General features: G+C 38.8%; 1 protein-coding gene and 1 long non-coding RNA gene across 2 annotated transcripts in view; both read left to right on the top strand.

The window, feature by feature from the left end:
• Positions 1-14680, top strand: part of LOC125266935 (obscurin-like) — a 251851-nt gene that overhangs the window by 102692 nt on the left and 134479 nt on the right.
• LOC125266973 lies at positions 11923-13480 on the top strand. The gene is made up of 3 exons (XR_007184591.1): positions 11923-12511; positions 12596-12762; positions 13035-13480. It is a non-coding gene; the product is annotated as an uncharacterized LOC125266973 (long non-coding RNA).

Below are 14680 nucleotides of genomic sequence, written 5' to 3'. Positions count from 1 at the left end.
CAGCGCCAGTCTCCGCCGCCGAGCAAGCAGCGCCAGTCTCCGCCGCCGAGCAAGCAGCGCCAGTCTCCGCCGCCGAGCAAGCAGCGCCAGTCTCCGCCGCCGAGCAAGCAGCGCCAGTCTCCGCCGCCGAGCAAGCAGCGCCAGTCTCCGCCGCCGAGCAAGCAGCGCCAGTCTCCGCCGCCGAGCAAGCAGCGCCAGTCTCCGCCGCCGAGCAAGCAGCGCCAGTCTCCGCCGCCGAGCAAGCAGCGCCAGTCTCCGCCGCCGAGCAAGCAGCGCCAGTCTCCGCCGCCGAGCAAGCAGCGCCAGTCTCCGCCGCCGAGCAAGCAGCGCCAGTCTCCGCCGCCGAGCAAGCAGCGCCAGTCTCCGCCGCCGAGCAAGCAGCGCCAGTCTCCGCCGCCGAGCAAGCAGCGCCAGTCTCCGCCGCCGAGCAAGCAGCGCCAGTCTCCGCCGCCGAGCAAGCAGCGCCAGTCTCCGCCGCCGAGCAAGCAGCTCCAGCCGCCGCCGAGCCCTCTGCTCCAATTATGAACTTTGCAAAGACTATTTTCCCTCCCTGCCTCCCTCTCCCGCCTCCTCCCACTAATGTACTCACTGCACCTCCACCTCAAGCCCCTTCGCCCAGATCTCCACCTCAGACCTCTGGGCGATTACCTTCACCCTGGCTCCAACCTCCCTCGTCTCCACCGTTGTCCATCAGTCCTCCAGCCTCACAAGTCTCCATCCTGCCCCCGTTCACACCTTGGTCCCTCGTCAGCCTGCCCTCCCCTCTGGACTGTACTCCTCCGTCTCCGCTCCGTCCCTCCGTCCCTCGTTTCCAGTTGGCTTCCTCACTCCCCCTGGTGTTCACTCTGTTGTCTGTCGTCTGTGTTCAACTGCGGCCTTCTGGAGCCCCGGTTGCGCTTCGGTCGGCGGAGCCGCTGGTTCCGCCATCTCCCGCCGGTCCTTCAGCGCCGCCTGGGCTCGGCGACAATTCGGCTTCGGCTCCTGACCCGCCATGGCTGCCCGCTGCACCTGACCCGCCATGGCTGCCCGCTGCACCTGACCCGCCATGTATGCCCGCTGCATGTCTGCCCGCTGCACCTGACCCGCCATGGCTGCCCGATGCACCTGACCCGCCATGGCTGCCTTCAGCCCCTGACCCGCCATGGCTGCCTTCAGCCCCTGACCCGCCATGGCTGCCTTCAGCCCCTGACCCGCCATGGCTGCCTTCAGCCCCTGACCTGCCATGGCTTTTGAACCTGCCCTGGAGACCTCCACTCCAGTTTGCTCCTCCCCCTGCACCAGCTTGAGGTCTCCAGGGCGCCCGCCCCCCTCCCGGTTGTTTCATCTACGGCGCGAGGACGCGCCTACCGGGAGGGGGGGGTAATGTCACAGAACCCTTGTTTCCCTGGACTTCAATTCCCAAGATCCTCCTGTTCTCCACACCTGCACTCACTTCCCTCGTCAGCTCCTCATCAGCACTCATCACCTGCACCTGGACTCTATTGTCTGCACTCCCATATATTGCACTCACTCCCTTCACTCCTCGTCCGTTCTCTGTTTGTGTTAAGCGTATGTTTGGTTTCTCCTTGCCTTTGTTTGATTAAAGTTCTATGTTATTGTGGAAATCCGTATCTGCCTCATCTCTACACCACCATACCGTAACACTTATACAGCGGGAAAATTTACTGTAATGCAGTTCTGTGGTTTTGCCTAGGCAGGGTTATTATAGTTAATTAATAACAAAAACTATTAAAACATTTATGCTAATCGAAATAAACCTAAAATATAAGAAAATATAAATATTAGTTGAAAAACTTAAACTGAAAGAAAATGATTGTTGCCTTGTCAGTATCATTTCTGTGTTTTTTCCCCCTGACTTTCAACTGACGCGATCATCTTTTCATTAACCGACAAGATTAAATTAAATTAATTAAACAAAATTAGAACTGATAAGTGTCTGTGAATCATCAAAAAAAAAAATCCCAGGGGTTTAGTTTTAGCCTAGGCCTACATGAACAAATAGCAAAATAAACAACAAAACATGAGGATTCATTATAATCACGCATCTGCAGCACTTCTGTGAACGAATAAAAGGATTGAATTATATAAAAGGATAGCCTATGTCTATGCGCATAACATAGCCTATTAACAAAATGAAAGGGGGAAAATGTGACAATTAGACTAGAGTATATGAGTCTCGGTTCATTTGAGAAGTTCACAGAAAGGAAACCGAGCAAAGTTTTTTTATTGTGAGTGTACAAAACTAATAGGCATATTTAACCCTTCACAGATTTGAATGGTATTGCATCTATGTGACCATAAATGTCTGATTATTTTAAGTTGTTTCCGCTTTTATAAGAAAATTCAAGTGAACGCGTCGGCGCCTCATCACGCGGACACAAAACATATCAGTTTTAGTAACTTGACATTGCAGTTGTTAATTGTCAAAATAACATACATTCAACCAAACATATAAAAGGTTATGTGTGAAAAAGCGTTTAAATAGTTTAGGGTCCAAATCGACAATTGGGTTTGTGCCAAATTAGAGAGGTAGGTTATAACGCAGGTTTCTGTTTCAGTTTAGATTTAAATGAATTCGTTTTGACTTAGGGCCTAACGTTTATATAATTTTTTTTTTTTCATAACTAAAATAGCTATGTAGTGGTTAATAAAATAATACAAGGACCGTAAATGGTTCTGCCACAAACTCAACTGTTGAACTGGGCTGCGTTTCCCAAAAGCATTGGTGGCAATGGAGCTACGATCAACTTAGGCTAACGATGCTTTTGGGAAACGCTACCCTGAACAGTACCAGAGGGTTAAAGGGATAGAGATGTGTATGTTGTCCCAAACACGTATTTCTTTTTCTTTCTTCTCTGGAAAATAAAAATTAAAAGTAGACTTATGGAAGACATTTCTATGTCCCTCAAAAATATGATTATAGTAACAGTTCTATTTAGAACTGCATTGCTCTCATGAATAACCCCTTTATATGCATTTCTTTATTCCTGCTTTTTTGTTTTTCAAAGCTGTAATCGTCATAGCCACCTCATTAATGGTTTTCTGGAGCTCAACCATTTACAGTTTTATAATTTAAAGATAATAATATACTAATCGTACTGAAAATAAACTATTATTAAACACATTATTTACAACACCAGCGTCCTTTATACCACTTTCAAAGGATAAAAAATTAGAAGTTTATTTCTTTATGGATCCTTGGATCTATTTAGCACCAAAACGGGTTCTGCTATTGCTACAAGCTGAAGAACCATAATTTGGTACCGTTTAAAACCATTTTTCTTTAGAGTGAAGGGAGGAATGCATTTTCTTCAAGTGATGGACTTGATTTTGTTATTTTCAAAGCAATAGCCTACTTGCTACTACTAATATTTATTGAAATCACCGCCTGTTAAATAAAACTTTACTAAATTAATAATAAATAATTATAAATAATAAAAAAAAACAAAATATGGAAAAATGCAGGTAAGTTAACACATCTCATCATGTATATGATTTAAAATTAATAATATTAAAATATATATTTTTCCACCATCAAATAGGCTATTACTGTTTCACATTTCACAAACTTGCATGAAAATTAACTATACTGTTAATACACAAGTTACACAAATTAATTAGATAAATACATGCATTTATTTCTATTCAAAGGGATAGAAAACAAATTAATAATATAAGCCTAAAATGATTCCTTATTTTATAGCTCCATCTAGTGGACAAGGTTAATATCCAAGCCTTCGGGTTGCAGATGAAATTGCTGATGATTTAGAGCAGTGGTTATAATACCAAAAATAAAATTATAATAGTTCAGGGTGAGAACAGCAAATTCTAAACCAGGAGTTCTCAACTGAATAGGGTTGGAGCTAAACTCTGCAGTAAAATGGACCTTAAAGACCATAGCTGACAACCCCTGGTTTAAAATTTGCTGTTCTCCTGAGCATCAGAAATTCATACATCTATTATAACTGCTCCTCTTTTTGGTCAGAAGTTACCATGTTAGTATTCCTTCGTTGTAACAAATGTAATAATAATAATAATAATAATATAATAATAAGAATCCTTTCTACCATCATCTTTTTACTGTTTATACTTTTTGTAACTTCTTATTTTCCCAAATAGACAAACTATATCCATGAAACCAAGAATGTTTTCTAGGATAACTTGTTCTCCACCTCATGTTGAAGAAAATGTTAAATGACAAAGAAAATTCAGGCAAGATCACGAAAGAACAAAAAGAGATATAGAAAAATTGAGCATAAGCTTTGAGGGCTATGTCATCCAAGTTAAAATAATGCCTTTAAATTTTCAAAACATGTTTAATTTGTTCACTTCAACACTAACGTAACAGCCAATACACACAAAGACACACACACACACTCATAATAGCCTACATGAAATAAATTTAGAATTCTTATGCACTGTTGCCACTAGTTAGTTAACTAATTATTGTAAAATCAATAGTCTATAACAAATAGCCTACATCTACTAATGGAAATTTTTAAATGCGTTTAAAGGCGTCATATGATGCAAAGTATGATGATCAGGCGTCATATGATGCGACGTACATATTTCAGACGTACCAATCACATGTAATTTTTTATGTAAATTTCTCACGTACGCCGCCGTCACGTCTTTTTTTTTTTTTTTTTTTTTTTTAAGATGGCCGCGGCCTCATTTCCGCGTCAAAACTGCTGTTTTTTTTTGTTTTTGTTTTTTTTTTTAATTGCAAAAAGGTACAAATCACAGGTGATTAGCCATAATATACATAACATACAAAAAACATAGAGATAAACAGAGAGAAAAAAAATAAAAAAATAAAAAATAAAATAAAATAAAATAGCCAGGGGAAGCTTACAGGTCATTACAAAGTGAAGGAGGACCATATGCTGATAGTTTTAACAGCCTTTTTGTTGTTTGAGCCAGAAATCAGATTAATATAACGTTCAACTTCATGGATAAAAAGTACAAAACAAGGTTTTTTAGAGCTGAATTTACATTTATGAATGTGAAATTTTGCCAAAAGTATTAATAAATTTATAAGGAAGTACGTTTTTTCTTTACTTTGACTTTTATAAAAACAAAAAATAACATCCTTCCACAATAAGGCAAAGTCTTTATAAATATGGTCAATGATGAATCTGCTGAGCTTTTGCCAAAATGTTCTGGTGTGTGGGCAATACCAAAATAGGTGCAAAACTGTTTCGGGGTGGTCTTCACAAAAAGAACAGTTTGTATTGATGTCCCTTTTAAATTTAATCATGTAATGATTAGCAGGGTAATATCTGTGAATTATTCTGAAAGATACTTCTTTCACCTTGTTTACTAATAAATATCTGTGAGGAATCATCCAAACCTTTTTCCAGTCAATGTCATTTACAAATCGGTTCCAATAAAATGTAACATTTGGAATAGAAACAATCTTCTTTCTGAAATAACGCACGGATATTCTTATTATTATGTGGAAGATGGGAAAAACAGATTCTTCCAACTGGTGAGTCAGCCACATCAGGAAGGGAGACAGAAGTAGGTGAAAGTCTGCTAGAATACTTAAAAAGCATGATTGTGCCTGATGGAATGGCATCAAATACGATTGCGAATTCTTTCGGCGTAACAGGAATGTTATATGCTGATAGAAATTCTCTATAGGAGAAAAGTCGCCCTTCTGCATTAAATAACTGGTCCACCAGCAGAATCTGATTACGTACCCAACTCTCAAAATAAAAAGACTTGTTCTTATATAAAATATCTTTGTTATTCCAAATTAGGTACCTGTGGGGTGAGAAATTATGCTTGTAAATAAGAGACCAAGCTAAAAGGACCTGCTTATGAAAAGTGGACAGTTTTACAGGAAGTTTTTCTACATTGTAGTTACAATTCAAAATAAAGTCCAGACCACCAAAACGAGAGAATATATAATGGGGAATAAAATTCCAAATCGAAACTGGGTTTTTAAGAAAATGCTTAGCCCAGTTAATCTTAAATGTATTATTTAGAGTATTGAAGTCCAAAAAATTAAGCCCACCAGATTCATATTTATTCATAACAACACTTTTTTTGATATAGTGGATACGATTTTTCCAGATGAAGTCAAAAAGCATTTTATCAATGTCTTTACAGATTTTACTGTCCAAATGTAAAGAGAGAGCTGCGTATGTAAGCCGTGATATCCCTTCAGCCTTGGTAAGCAACACTCTGCCTTTTAAAGATAAGTCCCTTTGCAACCACTGGTTCAGTTTGTTCTGAGTTTTTTTAATGATTGGAGAAAAATTTAACTGAGATCTAATTTTCTGATCTTTAGAGATAATAATACCCAAGTACGATACTTCTTTCTTGATCGGAATGTTGCAAATAGTTTGTATATCACAGTCTTTTAAAGGCAGCAGCTCACATTTATTAATATTTAGGCATAAACCAGAGGCCTCTGAAAACTGGTTAATTACTCGAATGGTGACAGGTATCTGGCTTGCATTTTTTAAAAAGATTGTGGTATCGTCAGCAAGCTGACTAATGATGATATCCCTACTCGCAATAGAGATTCCTTGTATAGCACTATTACATACATAAGTTGTGAGAATCTGTGTACAAAGTAGAAACAAATAAGGGGAAATTGGGCATCCCTGACGAATGCCTCGTTCCAGATTAAATCTGGGGGAAGTTCCATTTTTCAGTTTTATAGAGCTATTTCCATTAGCATATAAGGTTTTAATTGCTTTGCTGAAAAAGTCCCCAAAACCAAATTTCTCTAAAGATAGAAAAATAAATTGATGTTCTATTGTATCAAACGCCTTGTAGAAGTCTAAGAGGAGGATGAAGCCATCTTCAGATATTAAGTCAGAGTAGTCAAGAATATCTAATACTAGTCTAATATTATTAGAGATATGCCTGTTTCTCATAAAGCCTGATTGTGTCTCATCTATAATAGTTTCAAGAGTTTCTTTAATTCTATTGGCAAATATTGACGCCATTATTTTGTAATCATTGTTTAGCAGACAAATGGGTCTCCAGCTGTCAATAAAGAGTGGATCTTTCCTAGGCTTGGGAATCAGTGTGACCAGCCCTTGAGTGAGGCTAGGAGGAAGGGAATTATTCTCTATACTCTCCATAAAAACCTGTAATAAAAAAGGGGCTAAAAGTTCTGAGAATGCCTTGTAAAATTCTGCAGTCAACCCGTCAGTGCCGGGGGACTTGTTGTTTTTAAGTTGAGCAATGGAATCAATGACCTCTGCCAATGTAAGAGGGGTGTCACAATAATTTTTGTCTGCCTCGTCAATATTTTTAACATTATTTATTGAGTTCAAAAAATGAGATGTAACTTCTTTATTAAATTTTGTGCTGTATAAATTGCTATAGAATTTTGAACAAAAATCTGAAATTAATTTAGCATCATCAGTAACGACCCCATTAATATTTAACTTGTAGATGGAATTAATTTTAGATCGGTATCTTTCAAGACGGAAAAAGTAAGCAGAATTTTGCTCCCCCTCCTCCAGCCATCTTTTTCTAGACCTTACGAAGGCTCCCTCTGCTTTTTGTCGATATAATTCGTCTAATCTGTTTTGGAGTTGTAAAAGAAGTAGTTTATCCTCCTCTGAAACTTCCTCGGGTGGTCTCTGATAAAATGAGGAAATTGTATTTATGATTTCATCTTCTTCTGCTCTTTTAGCTTTGGCAGTAGAACTTCCATACTGTCTCAAGAATTTTCCAGACTCGAACTTAAGCAATTCCCAGTTAGTGTTGTATGATTTTTCCTTTTTAGCCTTGTTGTAAAAATGAGTTATTAATCTAATAATTTCAGCCTTAACCTTTTCATGTTTTAACAGGGAATTGTTTAATTTCCAGTAGCAAGATCTATAAAATGTATTAGAAGCACTAAATTGAATGTTTATATGAATTGCTCTATGGTCAGTAAGGGGTGTGGCATGGATATTAACTGTAACTTTCTCTTTATCAATGTTACTGGATAATAGCCAGAAATCAATACGAGATTGGCTGGATCCTGACCTGTTGCTCCAAGTAAAGGATCTTCCATCAGGAAATTTCTCTCTCCATACATCTACAATGTTAAATCTTCCCATTAGTCTTTTAATGTTTGTGCTGATGGATGAGGGCCGCCCAGGGGGCCACCTATCAATAGCATTATCTAGGGCAACATTAAAGTCTCCGCCAATTAAAATTAGAGAGTTTGGGTATCTGGTGAGCCAAAAAGTAATTCTTTCCTCTATTGAATCAAGTAATTTATCATTCTCAAGTTTATTATTGTAACCGTAAATATTAATAATTATGCTATAAATGTTGTCAACTCTTATTATAAGACATACGTAATGCCCTAGGGAGTCACAGTCTGAGTGTAAGATATCACCTGAGAAAGTATTTTTAAGCGTGATTACTCCAGCAGATCTCTCCGTGCCTTGAGAGAACCAAATATCGTTAGCCCATTGAGATTTCCAAAAATTGACATCAGCAGATGTGGAATGGCTCTCTTGAAAAAAACAAAAATCAGTACGAAGTTGTTTGGCAAATAAAAATAAGGCTTTCCTTTTACAAATCTGTCTTAATCCCCTGACATTTAAAGAAACAATAGATAAAGACAAAGTTATTAACGAACACGAACAAGGAATAAACTAGAAAGTGATCAATAACCAGTTAGTTAGAAAGGTAATACCGGATAAGGAGACCGAGCTCTGCTTCATATAAACAACAAAAAAACGGTGTAAAATATATATATTGTTTAGCCAACTAAAAAGCGCAGCGTCCCTAAACAGCTGCCTCGTTTATTAAATGGTAATAAAAAAAAAGGTGGCAGCTTTTCGTAAATTAACGTGCCTTTGTAAAGTCCTAGTAACAGTCCAACAAAAACTATAACATTACAAAATCAACTCTGAATGCAGTGCAAATCAAACCAGTGGGTGTCCTTGTGTTAACAGGCAGCAGGCAAGTCCTTATCTCAGGTGGGCAGGGGGACTTCTAATCCGTTGACAAATCCGCGACCACCAACGAAGAAGGCTGGTTTGCCCTCCTCTCTGGCTTTTTTAATCACTGGCCAAAGTTTGCTTCTTCGTTCCCGGTCTTCTTTAGAGAGATCCTCCGCAAATCTTAATCCGTTGTCGCGCAGGTGCGGTGATGTCTTCGCAGCTTTCCATACGCCGTCCCTATAGACACGTGCAATGAATTGGATGATGATGCCTCTGGGTTTGTAGTCATTCTGCCGTTTAGTGCCGAGCCGATGTACGGTATCGATAGCGTCAGCCAGCTTATTCTTTTCCTCCGGCAGAACAGCCTGACAGACCTCGATGGCCTTCTTCCGTACGTTTTCTTTTTCTGATTCTTCAACTCCATAAAGTCTAAGGTTCCATCTTCTGGAGTATCTCTCTAACTCCGAGACCCTTTGCTGACATGTGTCTATTCGTTTTTCTTCTTTTGCCATTTTCACCTCGAGTGTACACACTTTACTTTTTACATCCTTGATCTCTGCACACACAAAGTCAATTGTCTTTTTAAGACCTTCAATTTTAAGTGCATTGGTACTGACCATGCTTTCAATGTTGTCTGACCGCGTGTTTATCAGAGCTGAGAGGCTAGCTATGATATCGTTGGAGTTGGCTTGGTCAGATCCGACTGAGTACATAATTTTCTTCGAAGCTGGCGACTTACTGGGAGTGACAGGAAGCATTGGAAATTCATCCATAAAAACTTCCGCAGAGGCGAGAGGCAAGGAAGTGGAGGTATAATTGTGACAGTTATCAACTAAAACATTGCCAGCCTTAATGTTGCTAGCATCTGGATTTAGCTTCTGTCCGGTGCTTTCTTGGCCTCTTTTCCTTTCGCGTTGGTTTGGCATTGCTCAATATCTCGTTTTACGAGTGCTGTAGTATTTATGAAAGCAAAATAATAGTGCTTGGCGAGATAATAAATTTAGTTTCACCGTTCCCAAAACTTTCTTTGCAGAGCTCGGTAAAAAGCACCTACTCATTCGGCCATCTTGGCGTCCCCCCCGCCGCCGTCACGTCGCCGCCTACGATTAGATCTACAGTGACGTCGCCGCGGGTCTATCGTCTGCCCTCCCTATCAATCCCATTCAAAATTTGACACGGTCTGACGGCGACGTAAGGGTAGACTGCGCCTTATCCTTCGCCTATGGAAAGCCGTTTTAACATTTAAAAGTTAAGTTTGACTATCCGGAATTAACGTTGTAGATATCACCAACATCTTTCTGACTAGTCATAATTACATTTTGGATAGTTGGAATTGTCATTCTGTAACGTAATTGTGACTAGTCGAAACGACAGATAGAGATATCTGTAATGCAGTTTTGACTAGGCAAAACTGAATTACAGATATCTGCAATGACGTCATTGAAAACGACATTCAACGCGTCACACATCTTAAATGACAATTGCAGATATCCGTAATTCAGTTTTGCCTAGGCAGAATGAAGGTTAAAGATATCTCAAACGTCATTATGACTAGTGACGGCATGGTGCCAATCAGTGCTAATTACAAGTTAACAGGTGCCATTTGAATGATTAGAACAACAACACGCTCAGCTCCTGCCTAAAAGTGCCGGCCTAATTTGCATAAAGATATCTGCAACGTCATTTGGCCTAGTCAAAACTCTAATTCGAGATATCTGCAATTACATTTTGACTAGGCGGAATGAAAGTTACAGATATCTCAAATTTCAGATATCTCTAATCAAAATTCATTTCAAGATATCCATAACTTGATAATAGATATCTACAATTAAATTATGACTATCCCTAACTCCAGTTTGAGATATCTACAACGCCATTTTGACTAGTCATAATTCCGGTTACAGATATCTACAACGTCATTTCGCCTAGTCAAAACTTAATTTGAGATATCTGAAAAGGAACATGTAGATATCTTAAATTGAGTTAAATTAAAGATATCTTGAACTGGAGTTGTGACTAGTCAGAATCAAACTGTAGATATCTCAAACTGGAATTACAGATATCTACAATTCAGTTACAGATATCCGTAATTCACATAGTGGATATCTGCAACTGAATTGTAGATATCTGTAATGATAAACCCCATAAAAATGAATGGCAAAAGTGATGTCATTTGTCCTAGGAAGAATGTCTTTGTGGATATCTGAAATGACAATTATGGATAGGAAGAACGTAGTTGCGGATATCCGAAATGTTCTTTTCGACGAGGCAAAACTGAAATACAGATATCCGCAACACATATCCAGTCTAGCTGTTAAATGTTAATGCGGCTTGCCATATTCGCCTGCTTAGCCTTAGAACTGTCACGGACCGCCCCTCATAGAGGGGCAGCGCGGGCGCCTCAACAGCGCAACATTTTGTTAGCGTCAGTACATTACATCAGCGGCAGGATATTATTATGCACTATCGATAATATCGATATTATTATGCACTAAGCCACTTAGACTAAATGAATGCAGAAGCATTATCGCATTTTGGTGATTCTCTAGTCATTTTTTGTTATTGGCGTTTTAATCAGGCCAGGCCAGTAAAATTCTCTTTCACTTGCCCCTTTAAAAAATCAACTTGTCCCGGGCAACGTCGAGCCCATGCGACGTTTGTTTAGTTCTTCCTCGTTTTTTTTTTTTTTTTTTTTGGTCCATTTAATTCATAATTAATGCTATTATGCAATAAGGTTGATCTCATTTGTGCCCCCCTGAAAAAAATGTAATGCCCGTCCGTGAATTTGTGTCTGGCGCCGGGTCTGCTTGGCTTGTCTGCAAAGTTTCGGTATGCCACTACAGCTAATAAACGGACGAAAACTTTTCCATATTTGATCTAAGCATTGGTATGTGGATCTCGAGTGTTTACGCTGCACTAAACTTTGACGATCAACACTCCGATCTGCAAACAAAGAGCTGAGGAAGAGGATGATGGCGGCCCTGCATTCACGAGAAAGAGCAGGTTTGTTTGTTTTCAGTTTCCACGCTCATAGATTATTATAAATGCAATTGTAATAAGCAACAGTTGTTTTATTCCCCATTTCTTCAAGAAGGTGAGCGAAGAGGATGTTTATACTGTCATAGAAAATCATTGTTTTCAAATAGGCCTAACCTCAATTAACTAAATACATACAGCTAGTTTCACTGTTTTTTATTTTATTTTTTTATTTTTTTTAATGATTAGAATGTACTGAAATCCTATGCATTAGTATTTCTGAGATCTTCTTCAGTTGCTAAATGTGAGCAGAATTTACTTTTACAGATGCTTATGACTGTTAATACTGGACAACACAAACACAATCACAGCTTTTGTTGCTACTAGCTGCTTCTTCACTCAGCATGTTAAGACGCACATGAATTAGTGATTATTTCTCATGCCATAAATTGCTTTTAATATTTGTCTGTTTTGTAATAATCAAGAGAAGTGTTATCATCGCTGAAGAAATGGCAGATTTTAATCCTCAGACACCGAGCAGTGCAAGCCCTGAGGAAATAACACCATAGACATCATCTTCTGACTGAACTAGCAAGGAGATGTTGCAGTCAATGAGAAAGCTGGTAAGTTCAAGTAAAGTTAGGCACATTCAGTTAGACCATGTAACCTTTGTTAATAGATACTTTTATACTATTTGCTCTTTACAGGTGGAATGTAAACCAGAGTAAACTCCGCTACTTTAATCATTATTTCTAAGTTCACTGAGCGATGTAAATTGCTGTCATCCACGTCACATCATTGCTCTAACCGACGTTACCTGAAGAATCCTTTCAGCGTAGAAGATATTCACAAGCGTCTGGAGCCAACTTAAAATGTAAGTAAAGCAAAACTTTTTTTTGTTTGTTTTTTTCTTATTTGATTTTGTAAGGATATCTTAATGAAGAGAATGTAGGGCAACAATTTTAACGTTACCTTCCTTTTTTCTCCCCCGTCATCACAGTCCATATACATTATATAAGTGTGTTGCTGCTTTTTGTTAAGCACACTGATCTGAGAAATGTGATTTTATTCCTACATTCATGTAAATAAACTAGCAGTAGCTTTATCTATGATAAGTAAACTTTTACAATCTTTGTTTACTTGCAGGCTGAACTAGATACTTACTGGGGAGTGAGCTTCAACACTTAAGGTAACTTCAGTTGAGTTGAAATGCTAGTTGCGTGATGTTTTCTCAGATAACTGGACACAGATCTGACTTTCCCTTTTCTGCATCCACTGTTGGTTATACACTTGTGTGTTTTTGGTTTTCTAGGTTTGTACAAAGTTACACACTAAGTTATTCAGCTCATTATTTTGCTATTTTAAAACATTAAGTTTGTCTATACTTATTCAATTTTACACTCTATGTATAAGTAAATACCAGTGTATAATTTTTCAAAATGTGGTAAATATTTGGAATACTTGTATAACAACTGCTGTTATTTGATGTAATATAGTTTTTTAATTGTTTTGTAAATAAAATGTTTTCATGCCAACCAGATCAAGTGAGTTCTTTTCAAATGGACATATAATTGCTTTTCATAATAATGTGATGTTTGTATAGATTTAAGTAATGTTATTTATGTATTATAATTTATAATATTAAAATGTAAGTAAGCGGTTGGCTGCAGTCAAATTTCAATGAAAAATGTATGAACAGTATGGTAGATATACAGTATAAACGGGGCTGGGCCGTTTCTGGCGCGCTGTGCACATTTGTGACGGCCCGATACCGGCTTGATTGCGGCAGCGTCGGCATGGTAACGATTTTCGATTGACTCGGGCCGGAATCGGGCAGTGAGTACACCAGGCATCTGGTCCGAGTGCAGCAGATGGAAGCGGGCCGAGTGGTAAGTTTCCGGCAGGCGAGAATCTAACCAGAAATGGCCCGATTGTATTTTGCTATCTGGCATACATCATTAAAAAGATCTAAGACTCAAGCTTCACATTTTGACACTTAAAATCTTATATTGACCGTAATTTCTTAATATGCTTAAAAGCATGCACATTTGGAGAAATATTGATGGATTCTCATATGTTTGTATCAATTTTCTATACAGAGGAGTAATATTTATTCAATATTTATTGTCATCACTGTGAACACTGGATACTGTGTTTTTTTTTTTTTACTCTGTGCACCTTTAGTCCACAAGTATCTCAGTAAAAGAAGAGGCATATCATGTGACATTCCAGGAACTAACAGGCTTCCAGAGATCGCTTTAACATACAGATAAACACTTTTGAAGACAATAAATATACAATTGAGACGATGTATACATGTGAGTTTGGTTCCAAAACATGATAAACGCCATTTTCAAAAAAAAATTCCGCCAAAATCATTAAAGAATCTGGTCGGTATTGAAAAGTCATTAATTTTGTGCAAAATGCGATATCCGTCGTATTGTTCTATCATGTTTTCTCTAGCACTCATCACTTCAGTTAATATGTATGTTTAGGTCGGCCTTAATCGGCCGCCTGACATAGTTTGCTTGTGAGCTTCGCTTTCTTTGTCATATCCATGAGATTTGGAGGTGAAGCACAGGTTTCACTAGGCTTGTGGCCCTGTAAGAAGGCCCGTAGCTTAGCGGCCAGACTAGAGCTAGTTTAGGTCTGTTATTTACATATAACCCTATGTATACTTCCCTTGTCAGGTTGTATATTTCCTAGTTCTGGCCTCCTCCCGAGGGAGTTGTTAGGCCGTATGCCTATTATCCCCTTGCTATGTAGGTGCAATTGTTGAGTTTAACAGCTAG

Source organism: Megalobrama amblycephala, linkage group LG1, assembly GCF_018812025.1.
Source record: "Megalobrama amblycephala isolate DHTTF-2021 linkage group LG1, ASM1881202v1, whole genome shotgun sequence".
NCBI lineage: Eukaryota > Metazoa > Chordata > Actinopteri > Cypriniformes > Xenocyprididae > Megalobrama > Megalobrama amblycephala.
Note: the sequence above shows the minus strand (reverse complement) of the source record. Positions and strands in the feature narration are given on the sequence as shown.